An 18,332-nucleotide genomic window follows, 5' to 3' on the forward strand; every position below is an offset into this window, starting at 1 on the left:
GATGTTTCTACAGTTTATTACTTCCAGCACCATACATGGTCCTCCCTTCCCCCATTTCCACATTGATGTCCAAATTCCAACAACCTGAGAATGTGTATAAAAGAAGAACTTTTTTTAAAAAGTCGGATGGAGCCAGATTTCATAGGTTGATGTTGGTAGTAATGGTAGTAAAAAGAGAAGACCAGGACACGGGAATGATGAGCAGAGACCCAGAAAAGGTGACCTCAGAGGAGGCCAGCTCCACCTGTTTTGACGAGGAGCATGCAGGTTCCAGGACTGTGAGGAAAAGCAAGTCTTGGTGGAAGTAGCTGAGTCTGTGGCACTCTGTTACCCAGCCAAGCAGACTGACCCAGCTCTCGGTGACAACCCACATTCTTTTTTTTTTTTTTTTTTTTTTTTTTTTTTGGTTTTTCGAGACAGGGTTTCTCTGTGGTTTTGGAGCCTGTCCTGGAACTAGCTCTTGTAGACCAGGCTGGTCTCGAACTCACAGAGATCCGCCTGCCTCTGCCTCCCGAGTGCTGGAATTAAAGGCGTGCGCCACCACCGCCCGGCCTGACAACCCACATTCTGTCACCACCACAAGGGTAAACGTTGATGCCTGCCAGGAGTCATGGGTTAGAAAGGCCCCGTCGCTCCCCAGGGCTCATTTTAGTATTGGGTGACCTGCTGCCTACTGGGGACAAAAGTGGGGTTTCAGCGTTGGCTTCCGAGCAGCCCGTGTTGTGGCTGCTGACGTCAGCAGTTGCCTTACAGTAAACACTGTGCTGGGGCAGATTTTGCCTGCCCAGAACTGCAGTCTTCATCAGGTGAAAGGCTCAAGGCTATGGGGGCATGAGGGTCTTTGATGTTTAAAGAAAACACAACCCGAAGCTCAAACTGTAACTTGGCCTTTCATCTGGTCTCTTAGCCATGCGCCTGACTCCACTGTAGCTGGACCTTTACGTCCGAACCACCAGCTCCCTGACACAGAGACTTAGCATTAATTATAAAGCTCAGCCGCAGCTTAGGCTTGTTACTAACGAGCTCTTACAGCTTCAGCTAACCATTTCTACTAATCTACATATTACCACGTGGTTTGTGGCTTTACTTGTCTTCCAGCATGTCTTGCCCCCTCTGCGTCTCCTGGCAACCCCCCTTCTTCTTCCCACCATCGTGTGTGCCTGAAAATTCTGCCAGCTATTGGCCATTCAGGTTTTTATTAGACCAATCAGAATAAGACACCTTCAGTGTAGGAAAATGTTATTCCACAACGCTGCAGGGTACAAAGGGAATAATAAAGTGAGTCAGCTTTGACCTCACGGGCACTTGGGTCGTCAGACTTTAGGGTTCTAATGCATTTCACTTGCTGAGTGGAAAATCTGCAGAGTTCTCTGTGGAACCCCTACTTGCTTGCCCTTCAGCCCCTGCGGCTGGGCCCCACCTTTAGAAGTCGGAGCTTCTCTCTCCCACCTGCCACCAGAAAGTCCTGTTGGTTTCCAAAAGAGTTACTGGTGGCCATGGCTCCTTTATAAAACTTCAGTTGGATTATAGCTGAATCCTTCCTACTGTGGCATGGCACCTCCCACTGCCCACACTCCTGAGTGTGAGTTAGCTCCTCAGGGCCTGAGCTTGGCACAGGAGGGTACCAGGAGACGTGAGTTTTGTTATTTACTCTCTGGGATACAAACGGCCATCAGATGTAAATTCCCTGTCCTCCCTTCTGTCTTAGTTATGGTTGTTTACTGAGGTGAAGAGACACCATGACCACGACAACTCTTAGAGTTCAGGGGTTCAGTCCATTATCATCATGGCAGGAAGGATGGCAGCACACAGCAGACATGGTGCTGGAGAGGGAGCTGAGAGTTCTGCATCCGGATGCACAGACAGCAGGAAGAGAATGCCTCACTGGGCCTGGCTTGGGCATCTGAGACCCTCCAAGAAAGCCACACCCACTCAACAAGGCCACACCTCTTAATAGTGCCATTCCCTGTGTGTCTGTGGGAACCATTTTCATCCAAACCACTATATTCTATCCCTGGCCCTCATAGGCTTATAGCCATATCATCGTGCAAAAATGGCATTTAGTCCAAATTCAAGAGTCCACCATAGTCTATCAGTCTCAGAGTTGTTTAAAAGTCCAAAGTCTCTTCTGAGACCCCCTGTAAAATCAAAATGAAAAAGCAGGTCACATATTTCCAACATACAGTGGCACAGAATATACCTTACTGTTCACAAGCGAGCATAGTGAAGAAATCCTGGACCAAAGCCAGACCGAAGACCAGCTAGACAAACTCCATGTGTGATGTCAGAATGTTCCTCAGATCTCCGACTCCTTCAGCTTTGTTGACTGCAACACGCTTCTCTCTCTTGAGCTGGTTCCACTCCCTGTTAGCAGCTCTCCTCAGCAGGTGTCCCATGGCTCTGGCATCTCCAACATGTTGGGTCTCTGAGGCAATCCAGGCTTCACCTTCACAGCCTCACGCGTGGCCTCTCTGGGCTTCCATTTGGGGACACCCCTGACGCATGCCTGGCTTCAGCAGCTTTCCTTAGTCATGGAGGGAGATTCCATAACTCCTTTCTTCTTTCTAAAGCCAGAACCATGTGGCTGAAGTTTCCAAGTTCTGCTTGCTGTGGCTGGAACTTGGCCCCTCATTCAGGTATATCTTCGCCTGCTTTCTGTTTTCAATGGTTTCCTTCATTGTGGTTTCTTTCACTGCCTAAACTTGGCTGTCTTGGAACTCACTCTGTAAACCAGGTTTGCCTTGAACTCTGAAATCCCCCTGCGCCTGCCTTCCCAGTGCTGAGATTAAAGGTGTGCACCACCACACCCAGCTCTAATTTTCTTTTACTTTTCTTTAATTCCTTTGCAAAAGTTGGAAACTTAGTGCAGTGGGGTCTTTCCCTGAGGTCTGCACTCTGTGGATCCCACTTAACAGCAGGACTCTCTTTGGTCTGTTTATCTCCTTGAACACAGGGCTGGGCTCCATTCCACTTCTCGGTGCCCCTTTTCTCCTTGAACTGTACCTTTTGTAGTTTTATTTGCTTGGCTTGCGCCTTTTCATTATAAATCTTCATTAAACACTAGTAACCACACCACAGAAAGTATACTAGGCTGTTTTGAAATTTCCCCTGCCAGTGCTGTGAATCTAAAACTCCTCACTTTAGCCTCAGGCAGACTTCAGACAAGGGCAGAAAGTAGCCACATTCTTCACTGAAATATCACAATAACCTCTTGGGCCAGACCGTCACATTCAGATCACCCTCAGCACCACTGTCTTCTGTGCTCCTGTTGGGTGCCTATTACGCAGCACTTAAAGCATCCACTGCTTTTCTAACCCGCAGTCCAAACAAAAGCCTGGTCAGACCAATAACAGGAATATCCTACTCCTGGTACCAGCTTCTGTCTTGGTTAGGGTTTTATTGCCGTGAAGAGACACCATGACCACAGCAATTCTTGTAAAGGAAAGCATTTAATTGGGACTGGCTTACAGTTCAGAGGTTTAGTCCATTGTCATCATGGCAGGAAACATGGTGGCATGCAGGGAGATGCGGTGCTAGGAAAGCAGCTGAGAGTTAACTTTGAGTCCATGAGCAGCAGAAAGAGACTGCCACACTGAGCCTGCCCCCTAGTGACATACTTCCTTCAGCAAAGCACACCTCCTAATAGTGCCACTCCCTGTGGGCCTATGGGGGCCATTTTTATCTAAACCACTGCTCCCTCCTGCCCCTCCATGCAGGATTGGCTGCTTCTGTGCTCCCATATCATGTGCATGACACCCCACACACCGAGATCGGAATGACATGTGCTGGTGACCCGATTTCTTGTCTCTTCGGTTTCCACATCACACTGGTCTGTATCCAGCTTAGCTAGGACTAGCAATGATACGTCCAAACTTGGGTCCCCTGGATCCCCTAGAGCTGGAGTTACAGGCCGATGCAAGCCACTCAACTTGGGTCCTCTGCAAATCAGTTCATGGCTCTTAGCCATAGAATCATCTTTCCAACTTCAAGATGCGAATTTTAAAACAACTTTTTACTCAAGTCCAAGTGGATCAAAGACCTCAACATAAAACTGACCACACTGAACCTCATAGAAGAGAAAGTGGGAAGTACACTTGAACGCATTGGCACAGGAGACCATTTCCTAAATATAACCCTAGTAGCACAGACACCGAGAGAAACAATTAATAAATTGGGACCTCCTGAAAGTGAGACGCTTCTGTAAAGCAAAGGACATGGTCAACAAGACAAAACGACAGCCTACAGAATGGGAAAAGATCTTCACCAACCCCACATCAGACAGAGGTCTGATCTCCAAAACATACAAAGAACTCAAGAAATTGGTCATCAAAAAAACAAATAATTCAGCCGGGCGGTGGTGGCGCACGCCTTTAATCCCAGCACTCGGGAGGCAGAGGCAGGCGGATCTCTGGGAGTTCGAGGCCAGCCTGGTCTACAAGAGCTAGTTCCAGGACAGGCACCAAAGCTACAGAGAAACCCTGTCTCAAAAAACCAAAAAAAAAACAAATAATTCAATAAAAAATGGGGTACAGACCTAAACAGAGAACTTTCAACAGAGGAATCTAAAATGGCTGAAAGACACTTATGGAAATGCTCAACATCCTTAGCCATCAGAGAAATGCAAATCAAAACAACTCTGAGATTCCATCTTACACCTGTAAGAATGGCCAAGATCAAAAACACTGATGACAGTTTATGCTGGAGAGGTTGTGGGGTAAAGGGAACACTCCTGCTTTGCTGGTGGGAGTACAAGATGGTACAGCCCCTTTGGGAATCTGTATGGTGATTTCTGAGAAAATTAGGAAACAACCTTTGTCAAGACCCAGTAATACCACTTTTGGGTATATACCCAAAGGATGCTCAATCGTACCACAAGGACATGTGCTCAACTATGTTCAGAGCAGCATTGTTTGTCATAGCCAGAACCTGGAAACAACCTAAATGCCCCTCAACAGAAAAATGGATAAGGAAAATGTGGTACATTTACACAATGGAGTACTACACAGCAGAAAAAAATAACATCTTGAAATTTGCAGGCAAATGGATTGTTCTAGAAAACATCATTTTTAGTGAGGTAACCCAGACACAGAAAGACAAGTATCATATGTACTCACACATAAATGACTTTTAGACACAAAGCAAAGAAAACCAACCTACAATTGACAATCCCAGAGAACCTAGACAACAATGAGGACCCTAAGAGAGACATACATGGATCTAACCTACATGGGAAGTAGAAAAAGACAAGATCTCCTGAGTAAATTGGGAGCATGGGGATCATGGGAGAGGGTTGAAGAGGAGGGGAAGGGAGAGGAAGGGAGGGGAGCAGAGGAAAATATATAGCTCAATAAAAACAATTAAAAAATAAAGCGACTTTTTAAAATGTTATTTTATAATTTTATGTATTCATGTATTATATGTGACCGTAGAGGTCAGATCTTGTTCTGGAGTTACTAGTGGCTGTGTATCACCATGTGGGTTCTGGGAATCAACTCGGGTTCTTTACAAGCACAGCAAGCACTCTTAGCCGCTGAGCCAACTCTCCAGTTCCTTAAGACAACCTTTTGACTGTGAAAGACATCCGTTCTCCTTACAGATGGATGGAATGTGTTCATCGAGGAGGTGCAGCTAGTAAAGATCCTTCCTTCTCCCAAGTTGTCTGTCCTCCAACCTTCCCTAGGCACACCGTGGCATGACATGCTCTTCTCCCGGACAACATCAAAGGGGAAAAAATGAAGGGGGGATTGTTCTGCAGTCATAAAGAAGAACATATACACAGGCTAACGCAGCATCCAGAGCCAATGGAGTCAGGTCTGTCACACTCTCCTGCTGGGCATGCAATGAGATGAGATGCCCCAGAGCACCCAGCGGCCCCCCAGCTTCCTCAAGCAGAGCCACCTCTAGTGTGCTCCATCTTGTTTCACGCTTCTGCCTTGCTCCCAGTGTGACCTGCTCTCTAAGGCACAGAATTCCTTGAGCTGCCGAGCCCGAGCTTTTGCCCTCTGTTACCTCACTGGAGAGTTACATGGCTTTGGCTGTATTCCTGCTGAGGTAACTCTAGTAGTGGGGCTCATGGCAGGGCTCTCCTCAGGTCACAGGTCCCCAGAACTACTCAAGGCCGACAGTTCACCGCATAGCTGCCCACTCCTTCCTTCCTCCGCTCTCGTGTCAGCCAGAGCATCCAACCAAGGTTCATGTGCCTGGGACAGTTATTCAATCTGTGGTGCTTCTTTAAAAAAAAAAAAAAAAAAAAGTAGCCATGCCCAGAGTCCAGCAGGGCTCCAGTATGTCTCGGTTTGGGACACTTGTTTCTAGTGCTGATGAGCCCAGGCCCCCTTCCAGTGTATGGGGGCAGGAGGGGGGAAGGGAGGAAGAGTTTCCTTGTGTCCAGTATGTGTGTCTCCGTGGTGTGAGGATGCCTCAAGTTGAGACTTGCACAGCCTCCTCGTGGGCTAGGTCTGCTTCTCTGTAGTTTTCCTCACTATGTTGTTTACCCTGAAATATACTGAATATCAAGAATATACTTACATGTATGTGCACACCAATGCAGGTGTGCATGCTCACAGCCTAGCAGACATGCATGCAGTTAGCAGCTATTGTTGCCACAGATAAAGTCTGGCCTTTAGAGACCAGTACAAACAGAAATGAAGGCTCAGAGTAGACCTGAGGTGCCCAAGAAAGCAACTTTAAACCGTCCCCAAGAAAACTCCAGACTGGCTTTCTCAATACTTTGGGTCCATCATATGCCTCCTGGTGGTAGAAGGGGAGCATTACAGTGTCACTGTGGGAACATGGCAGATTCTCTGTGGTGTAAGGTTAGCTGTATTGTTAGTGTGATTGGCTAGCTATTTTAATCATGAGGATAGCGTCATGTCAGCCTAGCATTGTGCTAGGGAAACCCATTACAAACTTTCTTTCACAAATTAGTGACAGCAGACTGGGCGGCTGCTCACCAGTTAAGAGAACTTTCTGCTCTCGCAGATGCCTTGGATTCGGTTCCAAGCGCCCACCTAGCAGTTCACAATTTATAACTCTACAGTACAACCTGACTCCCATTTTTGGCCCCCACATACATGTCTACACAGTGCACATACATGTACTGAACACAGGTACTGCACACACGGTACACATACAGACATGCAGACAAAATACCCATATACATAAAATAGAATTTACTTTTTTAAATTTAATTTGTTTTTCAAGACAAGGTTTCTCTGTGTGGCTCCAGCTGTCCTGGAATTTGCCCTGTAGACAAGACTGGCCTCAAACTCAGAGATCTGCCTGCCTCTGCCTCCCACGTGTTGGGATTAAAGGTGTGCACCACCATTACCCAGCTAAAATAAATTTAAAATCTTTAAAAAAAATACTCTTAACAGTCCCATTGAATGACCATATATTGCCGTTTATAAAAGAGAAAGCTGTTTCTTGTACTGAGTATACCATCTGGGATCACATAGCTTGTAAGAAGTGAGCCAAGGGGGACTGGAGAGATGGCTCAGAGGTTAAGAGCACTGGCTGCTCTTCCAAAGGTCCTGAGTTCAATTCCCAGCAACCACATGGTGACTCATAACCATCTGTAATGAGGTCTAGAGCCCTACCCTGGAATGCGGGCATACATGGAGGCAGAATATTGTATACATAATAAATAAAAATAAATCTTAAAAAAAAGAGAGAGGCCAGGCAGTGGTGGCGCACGCCTTTAATCCCAGCACTTGGGAGGCAGAGTCAGGTGGATCTCTGTGAGTTCGAGACCAGCCTGGTCTACAAGAGCTAGTTCCAGGACAGGCTCCAAAACCACAGAGAAACCCTGTCTCGAAAAACCAAAATAATAATAATAATAATAATAAATAGAGAGAGAGAGAAGTGAGCTAAGACTTAACTGCAGGCCTAAGCCCACACTCTCGGCCACTTACCTATTGCATGACCTCCTCACACCAGGCATCGACAGCAGTGTGTCTCTGAAGTGAACTCCATGTGAGTCCTTTGCAAAGAAAATTCTTTTTAGTTAATAAAGTGCCGGGGTACCGCTTAATGGTATAGCACTTTCCTGGCATGCAGGAGGCAGTAAAGTGGGAAGGATCTTCCATCCAAGAAACCGCAGCGGTAAACCAGCATAGACAGGTCCTTGGTACAGGCAGAGTGACTGATAGCCCAGGGCAGACCTGTAGAAGCACAGGGCCTCCATGGAGAGTGCCAGCCAGAGGGAAAAGCAAACATAGTTCCTCGGTTGCCCAGACTGTCTTGAACTTTCTCTGTAGCCCAAGCGGGTGTTGAGTTTGCAATCCTGAGTAGCTGGGAGCACACACCTGGGCAACCAGACGTGACCATCTTAGATTATCACTGAGGAGCAGACTGAACTAAATTCTCAGGGACCCTGAGACAAGTCCGCCCACCATTGGGAGAGCACAGCTCTGCGGAGCGTTTTGAATGGGCTCGAGGATCTGGTCTGTAGAGTGGGTGAAGTGCGTGGGTCACACTGCTCCTCTAGGACTTGCTGCTGGAGTCTGACAACGCGGAGCTGGCTTCAGTCAAGGCCAGCCCGAGTGACAGAATCAACACATCAGAAATAGGTTAATAAAGACTACCCAGAGCTGAGCGGATGGGTTGATCCCAGCACTCAAGAGGCAGGAGGAGGTGGTTCTGATTTGAGGACGCCTGGTCTACAGAGCAAGTTCTAGGACAACTAGGGGTACAAAGTGAGACCCTGTCTCAGAAAATTAAAAAAAAAAAGCGTTAGTGCTGAGAGCTGGCTCAGCAGTTGGGATCTCTGCTGTTACCTAGAGGGCTCGCGTTCCATCCACTTAGATTTGGCGGTTCACAAACACCTGTCACTCTAGTCTTCTACCCTCCGCTGGCACCAGGCACACACACAGTCAGCACTCATCGACATAAAATAAAATTGAAAAGCTTCCTCAGGCTGGGGAGAGCTGGCTGGATGAGCAGGGTGCTCGTCGGGCCCATGTGAAGACGTGAGCTGAGCTGTCTAGCACTCATGAAACAGTCAAGCGTGGCGGCTTCTCCTGTAGTCCTGGTGCCAGGCAGATGCAGTCAGGTGAGACCTGAAACGGTGAGCTCCAGGTTCAGTGAGAGGTCGTGTCTCGAAAAGGGCGGTGGAGGAAGATGGAGGAAGACTCTGGCTTCCACGCTCTGTTTCAATCACACGAATGAAATGTGCTTGTTGTGTAGGTCATACACGGATGTCCAAACTGCAGACGTGAGCCCTTGCAGGGTGGTTTGTGCGTGTGTGAGCACGCTTGAGTGTTTCCCTCTTGCTGCCTACACAACATTGCACGGTGATAATGATGTTCAGAAAGCTTACCCTCAAACGTGCACCCAGCCACTTCAGCATGTCGGCCGAAATAAATCCAGTGTACAAGGAGGACGCTGCCCTTCTGGAGGAGTCGAGGAGGCTCTTGGCTGGGAGATGTTTCTCTCACGAACCCAGAGAGAAAGGGATGGTGCGAGGGGTCCAGACAGCCCTGCAGTCCCTGTACCCAGCCCTTTCTCTCGCTCTTTCCGCTCTTCATCGGTCTAACGGTACTCAGGCTGAGCAAAGCTGGTCTTTGTGTCTCCATTTCCTTATGAGGCCTTCGTGCTAGGTAATATGTTATAAAGAGCTGTTTGTTCTTACTAGTCTGCCTCTTGTTATCCGGGTATCAGCACAGAACCTAGAAGGTAAGGGGGACCTTGTTTGTCCTCCCCTTGGGTAAATGTTCGTCCCCCCTTTCTTTCCACAGTTGAGTTTCACTATGAGGATACCCTGACGGATACTTCGGCTGGTCCCCGTTTTCTACGAGCAACGGAACAGTCAATCTCCTCTCACCTAAACAGTTTGCGCATGCTCAGACAGAGTGGATTTTCAGAAGACTTCAAAAGGCCCATGTACTTGATTGAAATTTCCGTAAATACTGCTGGGATCACCTCCAAAACAGCAAAGCTGTTTCCTGCTTCCTCCAAGAACAGCTGTCCACTCTCCGCCCACCAGATGCTGTGACCTGTGCCCTCTGCACAGATGGAAGTGTCATCACAGAGGACTTGTTAATTTGTGCTTTTCTTCTATGCAGTGCTGGGAATGGAAACCCAGGGCTTTCTGCATGGGAGGCAGGCATTCCACTCTGAGCTGCGTCCCAGACCCTGTATTTTTTGTATAAAGGTCACATTAAACATTTTTGTGTGTTAAGGCTTTCTCAACTGTGGGTGTTTGGCCTTTTTTTCTTATTGGCTTCTAGAGTTCTTATTTGTGCCACACGGCACAAAGCAGGGACTTTTTAACCCTGTGAGCAGTTAATTGTAATTTTCATAGTATTGTTGGCCCCACAAGGCAGTCGTTTTATTTATAAACTTTCAGGATTCAGATTAATCCACTGGTTGTAAATGTGGTATGCTTTATTGAGTTTTAGTTTGCTTTCCGTTGCTATAATGAAAACTCTGACCAACTTTGGGGAGGAAAAGGTTTATTTCATTTTATGCCTCATAGCCATCAAGCAGGGCAGGTGCCTGGAGGCATGAACAGCTCCTTCCTTGGGACTTGCTCAGTCTGCTTTCTTACACATTGCTGGGCCACCTGCCTAGGGGTGGCCTGCCCATAATGAGATAGGCCCTCCCACATCAACCATTAGTCAAGAAGATGCCCAGAGTTGCTACAGACTAGTCTTGTGTGGACATTTTCTTATCGAGGTCCTTTTCCCCCCTGATGATCCTAGCTATGTCACACTGAACAAGCAAGGAGGGAGGGAAGGAAGGAGGGAAGGAGGGAGGACGAACTGGCCAGAGCAGTGCTTTTAATTTTTTAACTAAATATGAAACACCTTCTGTGGTTCCGTTTCACCTTGTTCGGGTCCCATCATCCGAACTTGTTTTGATGGCTCTCATTCTTCCAGCATCCCAGACCTAACTAAGTTCCACAAGCCTCAGTAAGGGGTGCCTGACCCTTCCCGTCCACGTGTCCTTTGCCTTGGTCTCCGGGAGCCTGGGAGCCTGGGGTTGGTCTCGCGGTGTGTCAAGCTGCCTGACACTGTTGTCTGGCTGTTGGCTCCTGCTTAGCAGCAAGAGCTTCCTTCCTGTTCACAGCAGGAAAGAAGGTGCCACCACAGTGCCTGGAGGTGGCTTGTTTCCTGGGGACAGTTAAGGGTGTCCCGGGTCAGAATGAAAGTGACTGAGGCGGCAGTGTGAGGACCGAGTAGAGAGGTTGGGGTCTTCTAGCCGTGTACCACGGCTGCCCTGGGGTCACTGGGAGCTGGAGGAGGTAGGAAGAACCCCAGAGGCTCTGGAGATAGTTTAGGACTCCAGCTTCCACACAGAGGGAAGATGGAAATCCGCCCTAAGCTACCTGTTTGTGATGCGTTGTCATTGTCAACTGTCAGGACATCATCAGCAAGCCACCTACTGCTTTCACAGTGACAAAACCACAGGTGTTTACATCCCAGGTGACTGTTGCTACAGAGATCTGAAAATATTGTCATAACTTTGAAATTATAACAGTTACTGATTGTCTAATAAGGCGTTAAACAACAAATTTGTTTATTCGGTATCTCAGTATCAGTGTCTCTGCATTCCAATACAATGATTCTGTTTATTTTCTTTATTTTATTCTATGCACTTAGAAACATTACCCCAGGAAGATGTTCCATTGACTTCAGAACTCTTTCTACAGACAATATAGCCTTCATCTCAAAGGATGTAAGAAAGAGTTGATTCTGCAGTCAGCATGGGTGACTAGGGCCCCTGAAGATGGATTCATCTCAGTACCTCAAATTCCTGTTCAGACATGGCGACGATTTCATGTTGTCAATAGGTCCAGAAAAGCCCATTTAAAGCACTTTTAAATCCGTTGGTGGAGACATTGGGTAAGTGGGTTACAGCAAAAGGGGACCATCTCTGCTGTGGGTCTCATGCTGTGCTAAAGGAGTGTGACCTACTCTCTCGTGGTGTTCTTAACCTTTGGGTTGCTGTAGCCTAGAGGTCTGTTCAGACATTCCAAAGCTTCCACTTAATAGCCGCAAGGGTGTTAGGTCAGATGGGTCTGCAACAGATAGCAAGGGGACTGAAAAAAGCCCAAGGTAACTTTGCAACGTTCCAGCTCTCCACAGTCTGAAGTTCTTACCAGTCCTCAGCCTGCAGAATCTTTAACATGGGTATGGCCTTTTGGGAGGGGACCCTCACAAAACCCAAGAGGGGTCCATCAACTTCAGCCTGGCATGCAGTACCACATTAGATCAGAAGAGAGCGCTAGAGGACCTGTGCAAAGTACGGAAGTTGATGCTATTTTACCGTAATTCTTTCCACTGCAGAAGCAGAAATGTCCTCTAGATTCAGGTTACGTTTAGACTATTAATACAGGTGCTGTGATCAAAATGCCGAAGCACCTTCAAGCCCGCTGTCCTGTTTACTCATTGAACTAAATATTCCCTACCAATTTTTAAATGATCACTTGAGCATTTGATACTGAAGTTGTTTTAAACCATATCCTATAACTGGAGCCACTGTAATTTCTAAGCTGCGCAGGGCAGTAGGAAGTGTGCAGATCCATAAAGAACAGGGCGGGGCTGATGATTCCGTGGGTCAAGTGCTTGCTGCCCGAGCACGAGAGCCTGAGTGGCATCTCCGGCACCATGTAAAGGCCACATACAGTGAGTGCCTGGCACCGTGACCCCAGCCCTGGCACCGTGGCCTCAGCACTGGCACCGGGACCCCAGCACTGGCACCGTAACCCCAGCCCTGGCACCGTGACCCCAGGCAGGCTGACCCCAGGGACTCCCTGCCACCCAGCGTCGCTGAAACAGTGAGTTCCGGGTTCAGTGAGAGAGCCCGTCTTTAAAAATATGATAGAGAGTGATAGAAGACACTCAGTGTCTCGTCTTCACGTGTACACCACAGGCAAGCGCACCTAAGCGCGCGCACACTCACGCGCGCACACACACACACACACACACAATGATACATTTTTAAAAGAATAGCCTAGACTTCTTCCATCATGAATCCAGTTTCTGGCAGGTGGATGTGCATTGTCCAAATGACAGGTGGAGGTTTTAGAGATATATGTTGCTGAAAGCAAACTTTACATTAGAAGAAACAAATATTGAACCTAGCTAATAAGGGGTTTACTTAGTTTTAGATTTATTGATTTTATCTTATGTGTATGAGCGTTTTGCCTGCATGTATGTGTTTGCACAATATGTATGCCCAAGGAGGTAGGAAGAGGGTGACAGATGCTCAGACCTAGAATTACAAAGGGTTGTGAGATGCTGGCATTTAACCTGGGTTGTGGTGGTTTGATGACAACGGCCCCCCGTAGGCCCATAGGGATTAGCACTATGAGGGAGTGTGGCCTTGATGGAGGAAGTGTGTCGCTGGAGGTGATGCTCGAACCAGGCTCCACGTGACTCCTCCCGCTGCCTGCTGATCCAGATGTAGAACTCTCAGCTTCTCCAGCACCACATCTGCCTGCATGCTGCCATGCTGCAAGCCTTGAAAACAATAGACTGAACCTCTGAACTGTAAGCCAGTCTCAATCAAATGTTTCTTTGTAAGCCATGGGCACGGTATCTCTTTGCAGCAATAGAAATAGATGCTAACTAAGCATCAGGTCTTCTGTGAGAGTAACCAGTGCTCCTAACCACTGAGCAATCTCCTCATCCTGCCAACAAACAGTTAAAGAGAAAGATCCCAGCCAGGCTGTGGTGGTGCATACCTTTAATCCCAGCATTTGGGAGCCAAGAGACAGGTGTATCTCTGAGTTCAAGGCCAGCCTAGTCTATAAAGAGAGTTCTAGGACAGCCCAGCATACACAGAGAAACCCTATCTTTGAAAAATAAATAAATAAATGTATCCTATTGCCTATAAATTGATACAAAAATACAGCATGACTGATGGACGGAAAGAGAAAAGAGTAAATGGATTTTAATCAACCTAAAATGTGAACAGGTAAAATTCTCTCAACTTTGGGATTTTTCAAAAATAGAGTAATCCAGTTCCTTTCACAATGCAGTCACAGGTCTGGGGTGGAAATACTGGCCCTTGTCTCCCAGCCTCACCCTTCAAGAAGCAGGCACCACAAAGTCTGAATATGTGTGGACTGGCCAGGTTTCCTGCCCTTGGTGACACTCAGAGTCCATGCATCATTAATGAGGGGTCGGACCAGGCACGGGGTGGGGTGGGGTGGGGTGGGGTGAGGGGATGTGTGTCGGGGTGGGGTGGGGTGAGGGGATGTGTGTCGGGGTGGGGTGGGGTGAGGGGATGTGTGTGTGTGTGTGGGGGGGTTGATCCAGCAGTCGGTATAAAGCACACGTCTGTGGTCTCCCGAAGATATGAGGGAACAGGGCATCTTTATACTGTCTGTTTGGAGCTTAGTCCCCAGGTTCAGGGAGCTTGGTGCCCAGCTAGCGGCACTGTTTGGGGAATCCTAGAAACTTACAGAGGTGGAGTCTAGTTGGAGGGAGTAGGTCTCCAGAGGAGGGTTCTTGGATAGTTATTGTTCCTAGCCTGTCTTAGATGGAGTGAACAACTCACTTCCACCACAGGCTGTCATGATTCTACCCAACCTCCTGTGGCCAAATCACATGAACCAAATTTTCCTTTTTAAAAAAATATTTTATAAATATGAGTACTCCGCCTGCATGTGCACCTTCATTCTGGAAGAGGGCATCAGATCCCACTGTAAATGGCTGTGAGCCACCATGTGGGTGTTGGGAATTGAACCCCTGGAGGAGCAGCCAGTGCTCTGAGCCTCTGCTGCATCTCTCAGCCCCCATCTCTAAGCTGTTTGCGCCAGCATTTTCATCACAGCAATGCAAAAGGAGCACACGCTGACTCCTGCCAGACACTGCCGTGTTCTAGGCCAGTGAAAAGCACGGGAAAGAAGAAGAGATGCTGGCAGTTTGAGCTTGACTGGCGTGCCCTGGGGTGGCTGGAACAAAGGACAGGACGGAAAGGGGCCAGACTAGCGTGGGAACTCAAGGGCTTCTCACCTGTGGCACATGGTGGGATGAGAGAGCAAACAATAGACACTTGCCACCAAAGATGCTCCGATCCGTGCAGCAGTGGAAAGACTATACAGGGCTGTGATTGCATGTGCTGATCCATGCAGGAGTGGAAAGACAGTACAGGGATGTGACTGCATATGCTGACTCATGCAGCCGTGGACAGACTGTACAGAGATGTGACTGCATGTGCTGATCCCTTAATGGAAAGTGTCTATGGACTTTATACCAGGGTGTGATTTTCTTGCTTAAATATGGGCCACGAGAAAGGCCTGGGACTGCACTTGAGTCTTTTTTTTTTTTTTTTAAGATTTATTTACTTATTCTGCCTGCATATACATGCCCAGGCCAGAAGAGGGCACCAGATCTCGTTATAGATGGTTATGAGTGACCATGTGGTTGCTAGGGATTGAACTCAGGACCCCTGAGCCATCTCTCCAGCCCTGCACTTGAGTCTTAAATACCTAGGTGTAGCCACCAGCTGGCTGGAATAAAGACTTTCAGTGGATTCATAACACTGTATCGAGTTTCTGGTCTTCTCTGACAAAGACCCTGATGAAGAGTCAGGGTCCAGTCTCTGTGGATCTCTGTGGAGATCCACAACATGGTGAAGACCCCTGGGAGATCCACAGAGACCCCCCCAAGATCAGGGAAGAGAGCACTGACTGGAGAGGACCCCTAGGGAGTATGACCTGGGATGTCCTAGGGCTCTGGGAAAGCCCTTCTGACCAGTCTGTGCCAGGTGCTCCAGAGGCAGAGGACTGTGGAAGTCACCTGGTCCGAACACCTCCAGAGTCATCCGGTTAGGACAGAGGGGAGGTCAGACCCCACCAGAGATCCTGTGTCCAGGTTCCGTGTGAGACGTCACTGAAGACCCCTGGTTGGTTGTGGCCACCTGTCATCTGTCTCGTCATGGCTGTTGTCTGTCCTCGTATTGTTTATCTCTGTCACTTTAAATCAGTTTCTCATTTGTGGTGGGGGGGATTTTGCTTTACCCAAAACCCCCTTTGAAATGTATGATAAAGCATTTTTTTGTTGTTGTTGTTGTTTTTGTTTTTTTCGAGACAGGGTTTCTCTGTGGCTTTGGAGCCTGTCCTGGAACTAGCTCTGTAGACCAGGCTGGTCTCGAACTCATAGAGATCCGCCTGCCTCTGCCTCCCAAGTGCTGGGATTAAAGGCGTGCGCCACCATCGCCTGGCGATAAAGCATTTCTGAGAGAGCTTCTTAGATGCAGATGGTTATAGTATCTGCTTCTCGCCAAGAAAACTCTGAATTCTTCTTATGAAGTAGAATGGCCCCCTGAAGTATCTTTAGAACCCCAGGTGGTTACGGCAGACCGGCTCTCCCAGACACTCGGGTCAGTTCCCCCATACTGACCAGTGGTTGACCCTTGTTCTTCATCCACCCCCATGGTTGAAAAACTTGTTCTCCACCCCTTGGAGTTAGGGTCCTAGTCAGGATGTTTGGAGAAACCAAAAGTATCGCCAGGAGAAATGGACTTTCTCAGGAGAGAAGCCAGAAGGCATACACTACCATTTCTGGCCCCTTCTCTCTCTGTTCTCAAGGAGTAATTGCACGTGTGGGAAGCCAGACACGCAGATGAGGATGGGGAGGAAACCGTCTTGGATACACAACAGCCGGCCTGGGTTGACTATCAACAACTCTGGGCCGCTTTGTTCTCAGCTGACTGAGGAGTGAGACAGGATCTGGCTAGAAAGCATGAAACTGGGCTCAGGGGCCAGGCAGACAGTCATTGCCAGACAGCAGACCCCAATAGATAGGACTTTCCCACCCAGCCAGCCTGATAGGGACCCAACACCAGTGAAGGTGAGGGGCTTGGGACACTTTACCAGGTGCTGTCAGGGGGACTAAAAGCAGCAGCTAGGAAAACCACCAATCTACCCATGGTAAGCCAGGTCACTCGGGGACCTGATGAACTGCTGGGGTCTAAAAAGCTCTGTGAGACACAACAGACATTTCCCCATAGACCCAGATGCCCTTGAAGACCAACAAGTCACTGACATTGCCTTTGTCACACAGCTGGCCGCAGACAGAGAGAAAGCTCTAAAAGTCAGAGGGATGCTCAGAAAGTTGTCATAGCCAAAGTTCAGCCAAGACGGGCAGGGAAAGAAGCTGCTGTGTGGTGGCCACTGCTCTTAGGACAAGAGAGGAAATGGGGGAACTGACCAGGAAATTGGTCAGAAAAATTTTTGGGAAATAGACCAGCCTGCCTGTTGAAAGCAGAAAGATCGGTGGAAAAGGAATGTCCTAGCGGGAAAGGAAAAGGGAACAAAAGCTGCCCCGTCCTCCAGCTACCTGTAGGGCTCCATACAGCTTAGCTCCCGAGTGCCCAGATCGGCAGGCAGCGAGGATTTGTTACAAACCTTCCTTATAAATACTGGGGCAGCTCACTCTGTTTTGACAGAACCTCTCGGACCCCTCACTTCCAAGAAAATAGTCCGAGAAGAGACAGGCCAAACCGCCCATTTTCTGTGCATGACCGCCCGGACTGTTGATTTAGGACTGGGTACTGTAACTACTCTTTTCTGGTTATGCCAGACTGCCCACACATGTTGACCGGGAGGGACTTATTACAAAAACTCAGAGCCGCTGTCTCTTTTGGGGAGAACTCAGCAAGTCTAACTGTGGACTCAGGCGAATCCCCTGCCAACGTTCTGGTCACCTGTTCTCTGTCTGAGGAGAACCTCCTACTTGACTCAGCCGTGGAGGAAGGAGCGCCCCTCAGGCTACCCACAGGAACTAAAAGTTCTCTGCTGTTTGGGCAGAAGGAACTCGCAAGGCTTAGCAGCACACTGGATACCCATGGTAATTCAGCTATTAAAGTGCGCGGCACCAGTACCCCTAGGCCAGGAGGCCAAGCATGGAACATTCCCTCGCCCCTGTCCTGAAACCCACAAGAGGTAAGGGAGGTCAGCACATGCGTGAAAGTCATCCACCCCATGGTACTGAGCCCTTACAGCCAGCCCCTAAGCCTGTTGCTCCAGAAAGGAAGATCTGCACTGATCCTTTCTTCTGCCTCCTGGATCCAGCCGGCCAACCCGTATTTGCTTTTGAATGGACCAACCCAGAGGGTAGGTTTGCCTGTCAACTCACATGGACTTGGTTGTCGCAAGTGTTCAAAAAGTCACCAGCATTGTTTGATGAAGCCGAGTGCAGATCAGTTGGAATTTAGACAAAAGTATCCACAAAGTACCCTGCTTCGGTTTGTAGATGACCTCCTCCCAACCACTGTCTGTCCTCACTGCAGTGGTCAGCATGACCTCACTGTCTATCCTCACTGCAGTGTTCCAATGTCCCTAACAGACATCACTGTGTGTGTACAGTGTTCTAATG

The 18,332-nt window shown here is 48.3% G+C and overlaps 1 protein-coding gene across 1 annotated transcript in view; it reads left to right on the forward strand.

The window, feature by feature from the left end:
• The window catches only part of LOC121464348 (putative mitochondrial import inner membrane translocase subunit Tim8 A-B), a 31,934-nt gene extending 21,815 nt beyond the window's left edge, over positions 1-10,119 (forward strand). Inside the window, exon 2 of the mRNA XM_041677256.1 lies at positions 9,738-10,119. The gene's annotated coding sequence lies outside the window, so the exon portion shown is untranslated. The remainder of the gene's footprint in view (positions 1-9,737) is intronic.
• The last annotated feature ends 8,213 nt before the right edge of the window (positions 10,120-18,332 follow it).

This window comes from Microtus oregoni, unplaced genomic scaffold, assembly GCF_018167655.1.
Source record: "Microtus oregoni isolate MIOR12 unplaced genomic scaffold, Mior012 000001F_ref0000356, whole genome shotgun sequence".
NCBI classification, from domain to species: Eukaryota; Metazoa; Chordata; class Mammalia; order Rodentia; family Cricetidae; genus Microtus; species Microtus oregoni.